At 46.4% G+C, this 14,797-nt stretch overlaps 1 protein-coding gene across 12 annotated transcripts in view; it reads left to right on the top strand.

The window, feature by feature from the left end:
• The window catches only part of BICRA (BRD4 interacting chromatin remodeling complex associated protein), a 78,832-nt gene that overhangs the window by 23,654 nt on the left and 40,381 nt on the right, over positions 1-14,797 (top strand). The window contains exon 1 of one of the 12 annotated variants that reach the window (XM_082438369.1): positions 2,366-2,567. The exons of 10 other annotated variants lie outside the window; for them this stretch is intronic. The gene's annotated coding sequence lies outside the window, so the exon portion shown is untranslated. Of the gene's footprint in view, positions 1-2,365; positions 2,568-4,172; positions 5,509-14,797 lie in introns of those variants that run through there. One more of the 12 variants, XM_082438373.1, reaches the window with a different exon arrangement.

Raw genomic sequence — 14,797 nt, 5'->3', positions numbered from 1 at the left:
TGTCTTTTAGCTGATATTATTTTTAGTGCATGATCTGACCCCTGGCTTTCTATCTATCTATCTAACCTCATGTCCCACTAACTACTCTCCCCCTTACTCACTCCGCTTCAGCCTCACTGGCCTCCTTCCTTGACTCAGACACGCATCCACCTCAGGGCCTTTGCGGTTGCTATTCCTTTGCTCCGTGATTCCCTCCCTCCCCCTCCTCAATCAAGCCTGCCTTTATTACTCTAGTTAAAATTACAAACACCTTGTCCTTCTTTTTCATTGCTTTTCCTCCACAGCACTTAGCAACTTCTGACACAATATTTATTTTACATTTATATTGATTTTACATGTCATAATCTTTTATAATATTTGTATTTTAAATATTGATAAATAATTCTATACATGACATATATATTCTAATATCTATTAAGAATTTATTCAATAAATAAAAGCTAAATACCTGTAAATTAAATATTTGTAAATACTTAGTATAATCTGTTATATTGTTCTTTCTTTATTTCCCTCCTGACCCTCCTCAAAAATGTAAGCTCCACGTGAACAGGGATCTCTTGTTCTGTTCACAGCCATCCCTCCAGCTTCTAGAACAGAGCCTGGCACGCAGCACATATCCCAGGCCTTAATTGCTGAATGGATGAATATTTCGTGAATGAGGAACCCGGGAGGATGTGAATGAGCCAAAAGAAAGTGTGTTAATCGGGGAGAGGAGAGGAAGTTGGGAAGAGCAGGAAAAGGGCCCCGAGGCTTAAAAGCTGGTGTGATCAGGCCCTGGGTTAGTGTGAGGGACACTAGGGAACAGGCTGGCAGAAGAGACACAGTGAGTGCTTTGCGGGGGGTGGGGGTCTGAACTTTACCTGAAATGTGGTTCCCTCATTTGCTGGGTAACCCTGAGTCAGTGACTTGCCCTCTCTGGGCCTCATTGCCTCATCTGTAAAAAGGGAGAAGAGCAGCTGTTTGTTCATGAATGCAACATGAACATACACATTTCCTGCATTCCTGCCATGCGCCGGGCACTGTGGTAGATGAGGCAGGCAGCGTCCTCACCCTCATTGATCTATTCCAGGCCCCCACCTCCAGGGTCATGTAGAATTAAGCACTGTGGTGGCCTGTGGTGAACTGCAGTTCCTGTCGTCAGGTTAGCTGTAGGCTTCAGCTTTCCTCATCGGTAAGGTAGGGATAGAGGTACCCACCGTGCATGGTTGTCATGGAAGCCCTGTACCCCGTTTATGGTAATGGCGATTTCTAAATGAGGGCTTTGTTATTGGTGTGGTCTTGGGCTCGAGATGCAACTTGGACCCTTCATCATGGAGCTTATGTTTCTTTTCTTTTTTTTTTGACCACGCCACGCAGCTTGCGGGGTTTTAGTTCCCCGACCAGGGGTTGAACCTGGGCCCCCCAGGCAGTGAAAGCGCTGAGTCCTAATCAGTGAACCGCCAGGGAATTCCCATGGAGCTTATGTTTCTTTTCAAAATATGAACTTGACGTGGCTTAGAACGCATTTTGTGGATGTGTAAATCTCTGGCCTTGAACGTGGCCCTGATGCTTCACTAGGCTTTTCTGAGTTGGGCACACCTGTTGTACTGTGAGGCGTCCAGAGACTCAGTTTCCTCTCCTCTCCTCTCTGGAACTTCAGCAAAAGATTCTTCGTTCAGCAGGCTGCTGAGTTAACCAACCTTCATTTGGGGGGTGTGTACGTTAGCACAGGTCATGCTAGCTGCTGTAACAAATAAGCCCTTTATTCTCAGTGGCTTCAGTGTACTAAGTGGCTTCAAAGCATTTTTCTCACACATGTTATAGACCAGTGGGGGTGCTTCTGGTGGGGCAGCCTCATGTGAACTCATTGAGAGAACCAGACTCCTTCCCTAGAGTGGCTTTGCCCTCCCCTAAGTCTGTGGAGTCCACTGTAGGTGAAGAAGTGTGGAGGGATGTCTTTTGTGCCAGGCCTGGAAAGTACGAATGTCACTTCCTTCCACCTACGTTCTGTTGGCCAGAATTCAGTCGTGTGACCACACCCAGCTACAAGGGATGCTGGGAAATGTAGTCCAGGGAAAGAAAATGGTTGGGGGAAACATACAGCAGTCTTCACCATAGTGGGTGTGTATTTGTAGATGCCCGGGTGGCCAGTGGAATGAGTGGGAAGGTCTCAGATCTATGGGAGGGGGCGTCTGGATTAGCTGTTTTCCTGACCTTTGGACCTGCAGTCTCTGATAAGACATACATTTCACACCATGATCCAGGAGGGATACACACACACACACACCTGAAACAAAGTTTTGTGGAACGCTTAGCTGAACCACCTTTGAGTCATTCAATATGTTTTTTCAATTTTACTCTGTTCTTTTTCCTTCATTTGTTTCAGTGATGGTTGAGACTCACTATACTGATTTCATCACTGCTCAAATATTCCAACTCACAATTTGAAAAGCGCTGAAAATGAAAGTAGAAATGTGAGGAACCGTATGGGCAACTTCTACACTCCTGAGAGAGTACCACCTCAGTTCCCCATGTGTCCCAAGCCCAGTTCCAGAAGCGCGTTGGAGGCATTGGGGCAATTCTGGAAGGTTAGAACACTTAGAACAAAATCTACTCGCTTCCCATGCTTACTGCCCCACCCCCCCAGCTACTTCTCTGACATCCTTTCCAGTGCCCTCCACCCACCTCACAATGATCTAGTTGTTCTTGGTGCCTATCAGGCACATTCCTGCCTTAGGGCCTTTGCACTCACTGTTCCCTCAGCCTGGGATGCTTTTCCCCCATCTATTTGCATGGCTCCCTTCATTTCAGTCTCTGCTTCAGTGTCACATGTATTGACCACCCTGTTTTAAAACTAAATCCTCCCCTTCCCCATCATTCCCTTACCCTGCCTTTTGAGCTCCTCCTGGCCACTTGCCACTAGCCAATATCACGTCGTAGATGACTTTGTTTACCAGTTGATGGTTTGCTTCTTCCACGAGAATTTATCTCTATGAGGGGTCTCCCAGGGCCTGGGGCATAGTAGGTGTTCACTGAATATTTGTTGAGTGAATGAATGCAAATGTCTTGGTTTTGTGTTTTTTTTCTCCCTGCCCAGTGGGAAAGCAGCTTCCTCTCATCAGCATTTTGGGAAGGTGAATTGTCCGCAGGGTGTTGTAAGAGAGGGTCTGGGTGGGGGTCGGGTGGGAGGGAGAGAACCGAGCTGGGAAAGCTGTTCCCAGGAATTCTGTGGAATCAATAGCTTGGTTGCTTGACGTGAGAACATATGTCTATAGATTATTATTTCATAGAAGAATCGCTTAGGAACTCTGTGGGTTTTTCTGTCCCCCCTGCTGAAATAACAGTCCTAAATCTCACCTCTTAACCAACTTAACCTCCCAAGGCACTGCAGAGCGTGGCGGGGCAGAGGGGGGTTCCCTCAGGTCCCTCTGGCCTGATTTGCTCTGTGTGTGTGTGTGTTCACTTTTTGTTGAAGTCTAAAGGTTTCTTTGTTTGCTTGGTTTTGTGTTTTGAAGTATAAAGGTATTTCTGCCTCCGAAATTAGCACTTTACACACTTAGAAAATTCTACAAACCCAGCACATTTCACACGCCTTTGTGGTTTCTGTGTTTTCTTGCCCATTTTTGGCTTTGGTGGGTTTGGGGGGCGGGGTGTGGTGGATGGAATGAGAGGCTAAAGCTTCATCTCACCTCTCACACGTGGCACCCCCATCCCAGGGCCAGTAGTGGGTACAGAGGGAAGTGACCCAGGAACGCGCTGGGGGTGTCCCACCTGGGTCATGTAGGCCACCCAGGAAATTCAGCCAGGACTGGAGGCGGGGGTCCGGGCGCTGCCCCGTGCGTTTGGCGGGGTGGGGGGCGCTGTGCTGAGGGAACATGTTCTGGGAGGATGTGCAGCCTGGTAAGTGCAGGTTGGGAGTCACGGTCCGGGTGGGGGTGGGGGTGGGGATGGGCCATGTGACCAGTTCGTTCCTCCCTCCCTCCCTCCCTCCCTCCCTCTCTCCCTCCCTCTCTCCCTCCCTCAATCCCTCCATCCCTCCCTCCCTCCCTCCCTCTCTCCCTCCCTCTCTCCCTCCCTCCCTCCTTCCCTCCCTCCCTCCCTCCTTCCCTCCCTCCCTTCCTCCCTTCCTCCCTTCCTTCCATTTTTCCTTGCTTAAAATTTTGAGCAGCTTTATTGAGATATAATTCACATACCATAAAATTCCCCCATTTAAAGCATACAGTTCAGTGGTTTTCTGGTACATTCCCAGAGTTGTGCAGCCATCCCCACAGTCTAGTTCCGGAACATTTTCATCCCCCCAAATGGAAACCCCATATCCTTAACAGTTGCTCCCCATTCCCCCTTCCATCCAGCCCCTGGCAACCCCTAACCTGCTTTCTGTCTCATGAATTTGCCTGTTCTGGACATTTTCTATAAATAGAACCCTACACTATGTGGCCTTTTGGGTCTGGCTTTCATGCAGTGTGTTTTCAAGGTTCATCCATGTTGTAGCGTGTGTCAGAGCTTCATTCCTTTTTTTTTTTTTTTCTTTTTAAACATTGAGATATTTGCATACCATTAATTTCTCCCCTTTAAGCATACAATTCAGTGGGTTTTAGTACATTTACAGAGTTGTGCAACCATCCTCACAATCTAGTTCTAGAACAATTTCATCACCCAAAAGGAAACCCTGTATATTTTCCCCTAATCCCTGGCAACCATTAATCTACTTTGTCTTTGGGGATTTGCCTTTTCTGAACATTCGTACAAATGGAATCGTGCAAGATGTGGTCTTTTGTGTCTGGCTGCTTTCACTTCATGTATTGTTTCCAAGGTTCATCCACGTTGTAGCACGGATCAGTGCCTCATTCCTTTTTTATGGCTGAATAGTATTCCGTTGTACAAATGTACCACATCTGGTTTATCCACTTGTCAGTTGGTGGACATTTGGGTTGTTTCCCCTTTTTGTCAACTGTGAATAAAGCTGCTTGGTGGCTGTTTCTTCAGTCGAGGTGGAAGATGGCATTTCCAGCCACCCCCTGCCCAGGCCTGTTCTTCCTTTGTGTGCTTACAGGTACACAGGCTTCCCCTTCCCTCTCTCCCTCCCCCTCCTCCCCTTCCTCTTTTCCTTTCTCTTCCTAGTCTTCCTGTTCTTCCTGTGTTGTTACCTCCCCCTCTCCCAGCCTCAGCCAAGGGCTCAGGAGTCTGGAAATCATTTCCAGGGAGCCCTGGGCAGTCCCACAGGGCGGTTCTGCTCTCCCAGCAGGGAAGCCTCAGCCCTGCCTGGCCTCCCACCCCTGGGAGGGAACAGAGGAGGAACCTGATCCTTCTAATCTGGCCTCAGGGGACGTGTGTGGGGACAGGGCCACATGTTGGAAACAGCTTTCCTTTGGGGCTTAAAAAAATTTTTTTTTTCTTTTTTTAAATAGGAACAACGCGCCCAAGTAGAAAACTCAGTAGAAAACTCGAATAATATCAGAGATTTCTAGTGAAAAGTCTCCCTCCCTCTCCCAACACCCAGCTATGTGTACCCACATCCTCTTCCCAGAGGTAAATGGTTATAGTTTGGGGGCCTCTTTTCAAACAGACATTCTGTGCATGTGTAAGCATCTCTCTCTCTCTCTCTCTCTCTCTCCTTCTCCCTCCTTCCCTCCCTCCCTCTCTCTTCATGCCCCACCCCCCCATTTTTTAAGGCACTAATGATAAGTTATTCTAACACTGTTCTGCCCTTTGCCTTTAGCTTTTAATGATATATCCTGGAGGTTCTAACTTGTCAAGTTCTGTGTCTTTCTCAGCTGCATGGTATTTATTCCATTGGAGGGCCCTAACTTGCTGAACCAGTCCCCATCTGCTGGACACTTAGGTTAGTTCTAGGCTATCACAAACAAGACTACAGTGAGGTACCGTGTGTACGGCTCTTGATCTGCATGAATGTGAGTAATGTGAGTACAGGGTAAGTTAAAAGCCCAGAGGTGGAATTGCTGGGACAAAGGGTGTGCAGAAGAAAAAAAAAATTTATTAATGAAAATTTCCAACTGTATACAAAATTAGAGAGAACTGCATAATGAACCCTCCTTACTTATCCCCAGGTTCCATAGATCAAGATCTGGCCACACTTGCTTGTACTGATATCTTTTTTGTTGCTGTTGAAGTATCAGTATTTTAAAGCAAATCCCAGATCTCCTGCCATTTTAATTCTACAAACTCAAGTGTGTATTTAAAAAGCAAAACTAAGCACTTTCTTACATAGCCACAATGACATTGTCAAACCTAGTAAAAAATTACGGTCATTTGGTATCATCAAGGGATGTGCTTTTTTTAATTACTTTTTTTTATGGAGATGTGATTCACATACCATAAAATTCACTCTTTGAAAGTATACAGTTCAGTGGTTTTTAGTATATTTACAAGGTTGTACAACCATCACCGTTATCTGATTCTGGAATGTTTTCATCACCCTCAAAAGAAATCCCATTTCCATGAGAAATCTCCTCATTTCCCCCAGCCCTCCTTCCCCACTACAAGCCCCTGATCACCATTAATCTACTTTCTGTTTCTATAGCTTTGCCTGTTCTGGACATTTCACATGAATGGAATCATACAGTATGTGTGTGGTCTTTTGTACTTGGCATCTTTCACTGAGTATAATGTTTTCAAGATTCGTCCATGTCGTAGCATGTATCAGTGCTTCATTCTTTTTTCTGGCTGATTAATATTCTGTTATATGAATATACCAGGTTTATTTATCCATTGATAGACGTTTGGGTTGTTGCCACTTTTTTGTCTCTTGTGAATATGCTGGTATGGGCATTTGTGCACAAGTCTTTGTGTGGATGTATGTTAATTCTCTTGGGTCTATACCTAGGAGTGGAATTCCTGGGTTAAATGATAACTCTGTGTTCAGTTATTGAGGTACTGCCAGACTTTCTCCCCCAGCGGCTGCACCAGTTTACTTTCCCACCAGTAATGCATGAGGATTCCAATTTCTCTTTTCTAACATAACCATCCTACTGGGTGTGAGGTGGTATCCCATTATGTTTTGTTTTTTAAAAAATTTTTTATTTATTTTTGGCTGCATTGGGTCTTTGTCACTGTGCATGGGCTTTCTCTAGTTGCAGTGAGCAGGGGCTACTCTTCGTTGTGGTGCACAGGCTTCTCATTGCCGTGGCTTCTCTTGTTCCAGAGCACGGGCTCTAGGTGCGTGGGCTTCAGTAGTTGTGGCATGTGGGCTCTAGAGCGCAGGCTCAGTAGTTGTGGCACACGGGCTCAGTAGCTCCGCGGCATGTGGGATCTTCCCGGACCAGGGCTCGAACCAGTGTCCCCTGCATTGGCAGGCAGATTCTTAACCACCGCACCGCCAGGGAAGTCCCCCATTAAGGTTTTGACTTGCATTTCTCTAATGGCTAATGATGTTGAACATCTTTAAATGGGGTGGGGGTGTGCATCTAAATTCTCATCTCTGTTTCCACTTGGCGGATGGGACCACTGTTTTTCACTGCCTTGTCTTTAATTTTCCCCCAAACACTCTCCTTCCCTCTTCCCTGCCTGTTTTCTCTGCCCCTGCTTTCTCTGTCTTGACTGAGTAGTCTTTGTGTACAGAGACCGCCAATCCTTCTTGCTGCCTCTCATTCAGGGGATAAAATCTGGGCTTCATGGTGGTCTGGGCTCATGCCCTTCCCTGGGGCAGCATGCAGCGTGCAGTGTAGGTGGTTGGTGGTGTCAGCCTGCCCAGTGGGGACCCATGCTCCACCCCTTACTTGCTGTGTGACTTGGGGCCAGTGCCTTCGCCTCTCTGAGCTTCAGATCCTTGAGGTTAGTGGTGAAGCCCATTTCTTTCCATCTTCCCTCGTGCTTTCTCCTTCTTTCCTTTACTAGATACTTATTGAGCATTTTGCAATTCACATCCCAAAATGGGAGTAACATGTATCCCTTAGCTCACTTATTCAGCAGTTATTTACTAAGTGCCTATTGTGTGCCAGGCACTATTCTAGGAGGGGGGGATATAGCATGAACAAGACAAAAATCCCTGCCGTCTGGGGACTGACTGGCTGGTGGGGGAGACCCATGATAGGACTCATCAGAAGGTACTGAATGCAGTGGAGAAAAAGGGAAAGTGGGTGGAGAGGGCTGGTGGTGCGAGTGGTCATTTTAACCTGCCCTTGCTGAAAATGTGATATTTGAGCAAAGACCTAAAGAAGGTGAGGGGGAAGCCCCGTAGCTATCTGCAGGAAGGGTGTTCCTGACCGAGAACAGCCAGTGCAAAGGTCCTGAGGCAGGGAAGTGAATATACTTGCCCCACTTCACAGCTGGTAACTTGTGGAGCCACAGTTTGAACCAGGCAGTCTGGAGTTAGAGTCTGTTTTTGTTTTTGTTTTGTAATGAACTTCATTAAGGTGTAATTTATATTTAACACGATACACCCGTTTAAAATTTTTTTTAATTTAATTTTTTAAATTGAAATGTAGTTGATTTACCATGTTTCAGGTGTACAGCAAAGTGATTCAGTTATACATATATATATTCTTTTATTTATTCATTTATTTATTTATTTATTTATTTTTGGCTGCATCGGGTCTTTGTTGCTGCGTGCGGGCTTCTCATTTTGGTGACGTCTCTTGTTGCGAAGCACAGGCTCTAGGCGCGCGGGCTTCAGTAGTTGTGGCTCACTGGCTTCAGTAGTTGTGCCTCGCGGGCTCTAGACCACAGGCTCAGAAGTTGTGCCACACAGGCTTAGTTGCTCCGCGGCCTGTGGGATCTTCCCAGACCAGGGCTCGACCTGTGTGTGTCCCCTGCATTGGCAGGCGGATTCTTAACCACTGCACCACCAGGGAAGCCCCGTATATATATTCTTTTTCAGGTTCTTTTGCATTATAGGTTATTACAAGATATTGAGTGTAGTTCCCTGTGCTATACAGTAGGTCCTTCTTGTGCATCTGTTTTATATATAGTAGTGTGTATCTGTTAATCCCAAATTCCTAATTTATCCCTCCCCCCAAGTGATACATCCATTTTAATGGTACTTATTGGATGCATTTTGACAAATCCGTACCATTGTGTAACCGCCTTCCCAGTCAAGGCACAGAACATTTTCCAGCGTTTGATGTAAATAGAACCACACAGCCTGTGCTCTTTGGTGTCTGGCTTCTGCCACTCAGCACAGTGATTTTGAGGTTCATCTATGTTGCGCATCTTAGTGGTTCGTTTCTTTTTGTTGCTGTGCAGTAATTCCATTGTGCAGATACAATACATTGCGATCTGTTTATCCCTTCAGCTGTGGGTGTACCTTTGGGCTGTTTCCAGTGTTTGGCCATTACACATGAAGCTGCTGTGAATATTCGGATACTAACCATTGTGTGACATATGCCATCCTTTCTCTTGGGCAAATACCTAGGCGTGGAATGGCTGGGTTGGATAAGGATGTGTTTAACTTTATTAGAAACTGTCAAGCCATTTTCCAAAGTGGCCGGAACATTTAACATTACCCCCAGCCGTGCATAAGAGTTCCAGTTGCTCCACATCCGCACCACCACTTGCTGTTATCAGTCTTTTAAATTTTCAAATGGGTATGTAGTGGTGTCTCATTATGGTCTTAATTGAAATTTCCCTCATGACTAAAGATGTCGAATATCTCATTGGCTTCTGCGCCATTAGTAGGTCTCCTTTCGCTCGTTTTTAAATTGGGTTGTTGCTCTTCTTATTGTGTTGTAGGATTTCTTTATATATTCTGAATATATGTCCTGGTCTGATATATGTGTTGTGAACATTTTCTCGCAACATGTGAGTCCATTCTCGTTATTTGCAGTAGGTGTGTTCTGTAAAGTTGACACAGTCACCACACTGGGGTCTTTGCAGAGATCCCGCTGGCTTTCCAAGTGGCGGGCAGCTAACTGAGGCCCCAGCTGATGTCCCGCTGTGGTGGTTCCCCCCACCAGCCTACATCCCAATCCAGATACCTCTCAAGACCACCCTGTCTCTTCTGCAAGCACCCTGGCATCCCACCTTATGCCTGTTCCCACCTTATGCCTGTTCCCACCTTATGCCTGTTCCCACCTTACGCCTGTTCCCACCTTATGCCTCCTCTGGTGCTTCTCTTTAAATGGCTTTATGGGATGTAATCCGCATACCCTCCAATTCACCAGTGGCTCTTCGTATATTCACGGAGTTGTACAACCATCACCACAATCAATTTTTGAACATTTTCATTCCCCCCCAAAAGAAACTGGGAACAGTCCCCTGCCAGGTGGCCCTGGACAGACAAGCAAGGGAGAGGAAGGTTGAGGGAGGCCCATGTCGCTGGAGCTGAGCGGAAAAAGGAGGGAGGGCAGGGAATGAGGGCAGTGGGAACAGGGCCAGTTCCTATGCGGCCTGGTGGGCCTCCGTGAGGACTTTGCTTTGACTCCGAGTGAGATAAGAACTCTGCTCGGATTCAGGGCAGAGGAGGGACAGGAGGTGACTCAGGGTCAAACCAGATCCCTAGACTGGGAGTGGGGGTGGGGAGACTGTTGAGGAGGCTGCTGAAGAAATTCAGGCATAATGTGGGTTCGGGAAATATTTATCGATTTTTGAATTGAATGAAGGAATGATTTCAGCAAAGCAGTAGGAGGCATTTGCTGAAGCAAATGTGCAGGGGAGAGGGCTGGAAGGTCTGTCCCAGCCACCCTCCAAAACCAGTCTCTCCTGCTTCTGCCCCCTAGAACAAGCAGGGTATCGGGAGGACCCAGCCACTGAACAACCAAAAGCCCGGCTTCCAGGCAGACCTACTTTGTGACCTGGGGCATGCTCAGGGGGGTGTTGCCTCAATTTTCATTCTGTAAAATGGGAATAATCAAGTGCCTGGGTGTGGTCAGTACATGTTTGCTAGTTTTCTTTTTTTTAAATTTTGAAATAGAGTGTTCATACAGAAGAGTAGAAAACGTGTCTTCCGCCTAGCAATGATCAACTAACACTCTCACAGTTACTTTTTTTTAAACAGCTTTATTGAGCTTCAATTCACGTATCATACAGTTCACCCATTTAAAATGTACGACTCTGGTTTATGGTACATTCGCAGAGATGTGTAACCATCACCATTTCAATTTAAAACATTTTCATCACCCCCAAAATAAACGCTGTGCCCCTGAGCCATCACCCTCCCCCACCACTCCCATCCATCCCAGGCCTGGCAACCACTGATCTACTTTCTGTCTCTATGGATTTGTCTGTTCTGGACATTTCATATAAACAGAATCATACAATATGTGGTCTTTTGTGCCTGGCTTCTTTCACTTGGCCTGATGGTTTCTCTGTTCATCCATGCTGTAGCACGTGTCAGTGCTTCATTCCTTTTAGTGGCTGAGTAATATTCCATTGTGTGGATGGACCACATTTTGTTTCTCCATCAGTTAATGGGCATTTGGATTGCTTTTACCTTTCGGCTATTATGAATAATGCTGCTGTGAACATTTGTGTACATGTTTTTCAGTGCCTACATATTTTCATGTTTCCTGGGTAATGTACCCAGGAGTGGAATTGCTGGGTCATAGGGTAACTCTGTTTAACCCTTCGAGGAGCTGCCAGACTGTTTCCCACACGATCACACCATGTTACGTTCTACCAGTTATAGATGAGGGTGACAGTTATTCTTTCGTATTCTTCTGTCTTCTCCCCCTTTGGGGGAACTTTTTGTTGAATTACAACATGGAGAAAAGAGCACACGTCATAAATGTCCAGTTGGATGAATTTTTTGCACATTGGACACACCCATGTAACTGGCTCCCAGATTTAAAAACAAAAAACAAAAAAAACCCCAGAACATGACCCCCTCCCAAAAGATGCCCCAATGCTTTCTGGCCCCTCCATCTGCCCCCCACCCCTCCAACCCCCAGGGAACCACCATCCTGATTCTAACTCCATAGTTAAAAGTGGGTGTGTACTTTTACATGAAACCGTACAGTGGTGCTTTCTTTCACTCAACATGGTGTTTGTGAGATGATTCCATGTTGTATATACCAGTCATTTGTTCCTTTTTCATTGCTGTGTAGTATTCCATTATGTGATGGACCGCAGCGTATTCATGCATGCTTCTGTTGATGGGCATCTGGGTTGTTTCCAGTTCAAGGGTGCTGTGAACATTCTAGAATGTTCTACATCTGCCCCATTATTCATAAGGACGGAACTAGAGTAGCCCCAGGCTCTGTGTGATGCCAGGTAGAAATTATCTGTAGGCTCCCCTCCCTTCTTGACGGAGGTCTGCCCCCCATCGCATGTTCTAGAACCCTCCTTTCTGAGTGAGGGTTGAAAGCCATCATGGCAGTCCCTGCTGCTGGTGTTGGCTCTGTAACTCTTGCTCTGTGGACTTGAGAGATGTTCTCTTCCACAGCGCCTGTGAACGAGCCGTCCATGAGGTCAGTGGGGATGTGGGCGTTGTCTGGGGGTCCTGCCCCTGTGGAGGGTCCCTAACCAGCCTGACGGGGTTCATCGGGGTGGTGTCTGTACACGTTCTGCACACTTGCCTGGAGTTTTTATTGTCTTCCATATTGGGGTGGCTCCTGGCATTTTGGGCAGGAGCCGCTGGTGTAGACTGATTGGATTAATTTGCCTCCTGGGTTGGTGTGCAGGGTGGGGCGGGTGGATAAGTCCTGTGGAGCATCCCCCCACTGTCCTGGGAAGATGCGCCCACCTCCTTTCTCTCTCCGTGTCTGACTGTCTCTGAGACGCTCTCTATGGCATCGGCCCCTTCAGCACCTCTGCTCAGTTCCCCCTTCTCTGAGCAGCTTTCTGTGCTGAGGCCCAATTTCACCCCTCCCCCACCTGTGACCTTTCACCTCCTCTCCCATCTGCCCCTGACAGGTTCCCCCTGGGCCCCTGGGCCTTGCTCTCATCCCGGTGGCCGGTCCCCCATTGTGAGCCCTGCCTGATGGGTCCCTGGTCAGCCTGTGATGTGTCCCCCCTGCCCACCACGCCCTCCCCCAAACCTGGTCACACACCTACTCTGTTCAGCATCAGCTGTGACCACTGAGAATGGTCCCCCTCTGTCATTCAGTCCATGTTTACACAGAGGGAACAAAACAGACCGAAACCTGGGCTCACCCCCTCCTCGCAGAGTCAGGCAATAGATAAGATAAATCAGAGTCACACGTGAGATGGTAATCAGAGCTTTGAAGTAAAGCAAAGCAGGAGAGGGAGGTGGAAGTGCTGGGTGAGGGGGTGGGGAATCGGGTTGAGCCTCACTGATCTGGTGCAAAGGTCCTGAGGCAGGTGTGTGCCTGGTGCATTGGAGGAATATGGAGCAGGCTGGTGTGGGTGGAGGGGAGCGAAGGAGGGAGAGGGTGAGAGGTGAGGACAGAGGTGGGATGAGGGCAGATGGTCACAGTAAGAACTTGGACTTTGATTCTGAGTGAGGCAGGAGCCGTGGGAGAGCGCCGAGCAGAGGAGGGATGTGAGCGGACTTGCGTTCTAACATGATCCCTTTGGTCACCATGTGGGGATGAGATTGTAGGAGAACCAGGGCAGAATCAGGGGGACAGAGGGGACAGAACCTGGTTGTTAGTTGTCACAGCCAAAAACCAACATCGCTATCCACCCAACTCCAGAATTGATTCAGATTTCCTTAGTTTCCCCCTAATGTCCTTTTTCTGTTCCAGTACTCCACCCAGCACACCACATTACATTGCGTCGTCATGTCTCCTTAGACCTCTCTTGGCTGTGACAGTTTCTCAGACGTTCCTTACTTTTGATGACCTCGACATTTTGGGGGCCTACTGGCCGGGGATTTTGGAGAATGTGCCTCTCTCGGGATTTGTCTGATGTCTTTCTTGTGATTAGACAAGGGGCTAGGGGTTTGGGAGGAAGACCACAGAGATAAAGTGCCCTTCCCATCTTATCACATCAAAGGTACATAGTATCCACTTGACTTATTATGGCTGATGTTGACTTGATCGCCTGGCGGAGGCCGCAATACTTTTGATTCTACCCTCCTGGCAGTAAAAATGGTAAGCATGTGCCTAATGCATATCTATTTACATGCATCCATTCATTTTAATCCTCACAGCCCTCTGAGGTGGGCACTACTTTTAATCCCATTTTATAGAGAAAGAAACTGTAGGGAAAGGGAGGCTGAAGTGACTCATCTGAGGTCACACATCAATTAAGTGGCATTTGAACCCAGAAGGTCTGGTTCCAAAGTCCAGGCCTTAACCGTCACCTGTTTTTTATAAACTGTATACGTACATGACTCCACTTTGGTACATTATAAAAAAAATACATTAAAATGTACATTAAAAACAGGTGAGGAAGATTTTAAAAAATCAGACATTTTAAATAGCATTATATTTATCAATAGTCATTACTAATGATAAAACCTAAAGTCTCTCTTTTGAATGATGTTCTTGATAATTAAAGTTTCAGTCAACTTTTTGCGAGTTCTGCTGAAAACATCACTGATGTTTTTACTTTTTAATGTGGCTTAAAAAGAGCTTACAATAGGAACAGCTTACAATAGGAATAGGACCATCGTCTTTATTTTCTGCTTACATTAACTGTGTTTTCTTTTTTTGAGATAACATTCACATAGCATAAAAATTAACCATTTTGAGGGGGAATGGATAAATTAGGAGTTTGGGATTAACAGATACACACTACTATATATAAAAGAGATAAACAACAAGGACCTACTGTGTAGCACAGGGAACTATACTCAATATTTTGTAATAACCTATAAGGGAAAAAGCAACTGAAAAATTATTTATATATATATATATATCTATCTCTGAATCACTTTGCTGTACACCTGAAACTAACACAACATTGTAAATCAACTATACTTCAATTTAAAAAAGTTAACCATTTTAAAGTGCACAGT

The sequence above is a fragment of the Balaenoptera physalus genome (genome assembly GCF_965194825.1).
Source record: "Balaenoptera physalus genome assembly, chromosome: 19".
Lineage (NCBI taxonomy): Eukaryota > Metazoa > Chordata > Mammalia > Artiodactyla > Balaenopteridae > Balaenoptera > Balaenoptera physalus.
The sequence above is the reverse complement of the archived record's forward strand: the minus strand, read 5'-3'. Positions and strand labels throughout refer to the sequence as shown.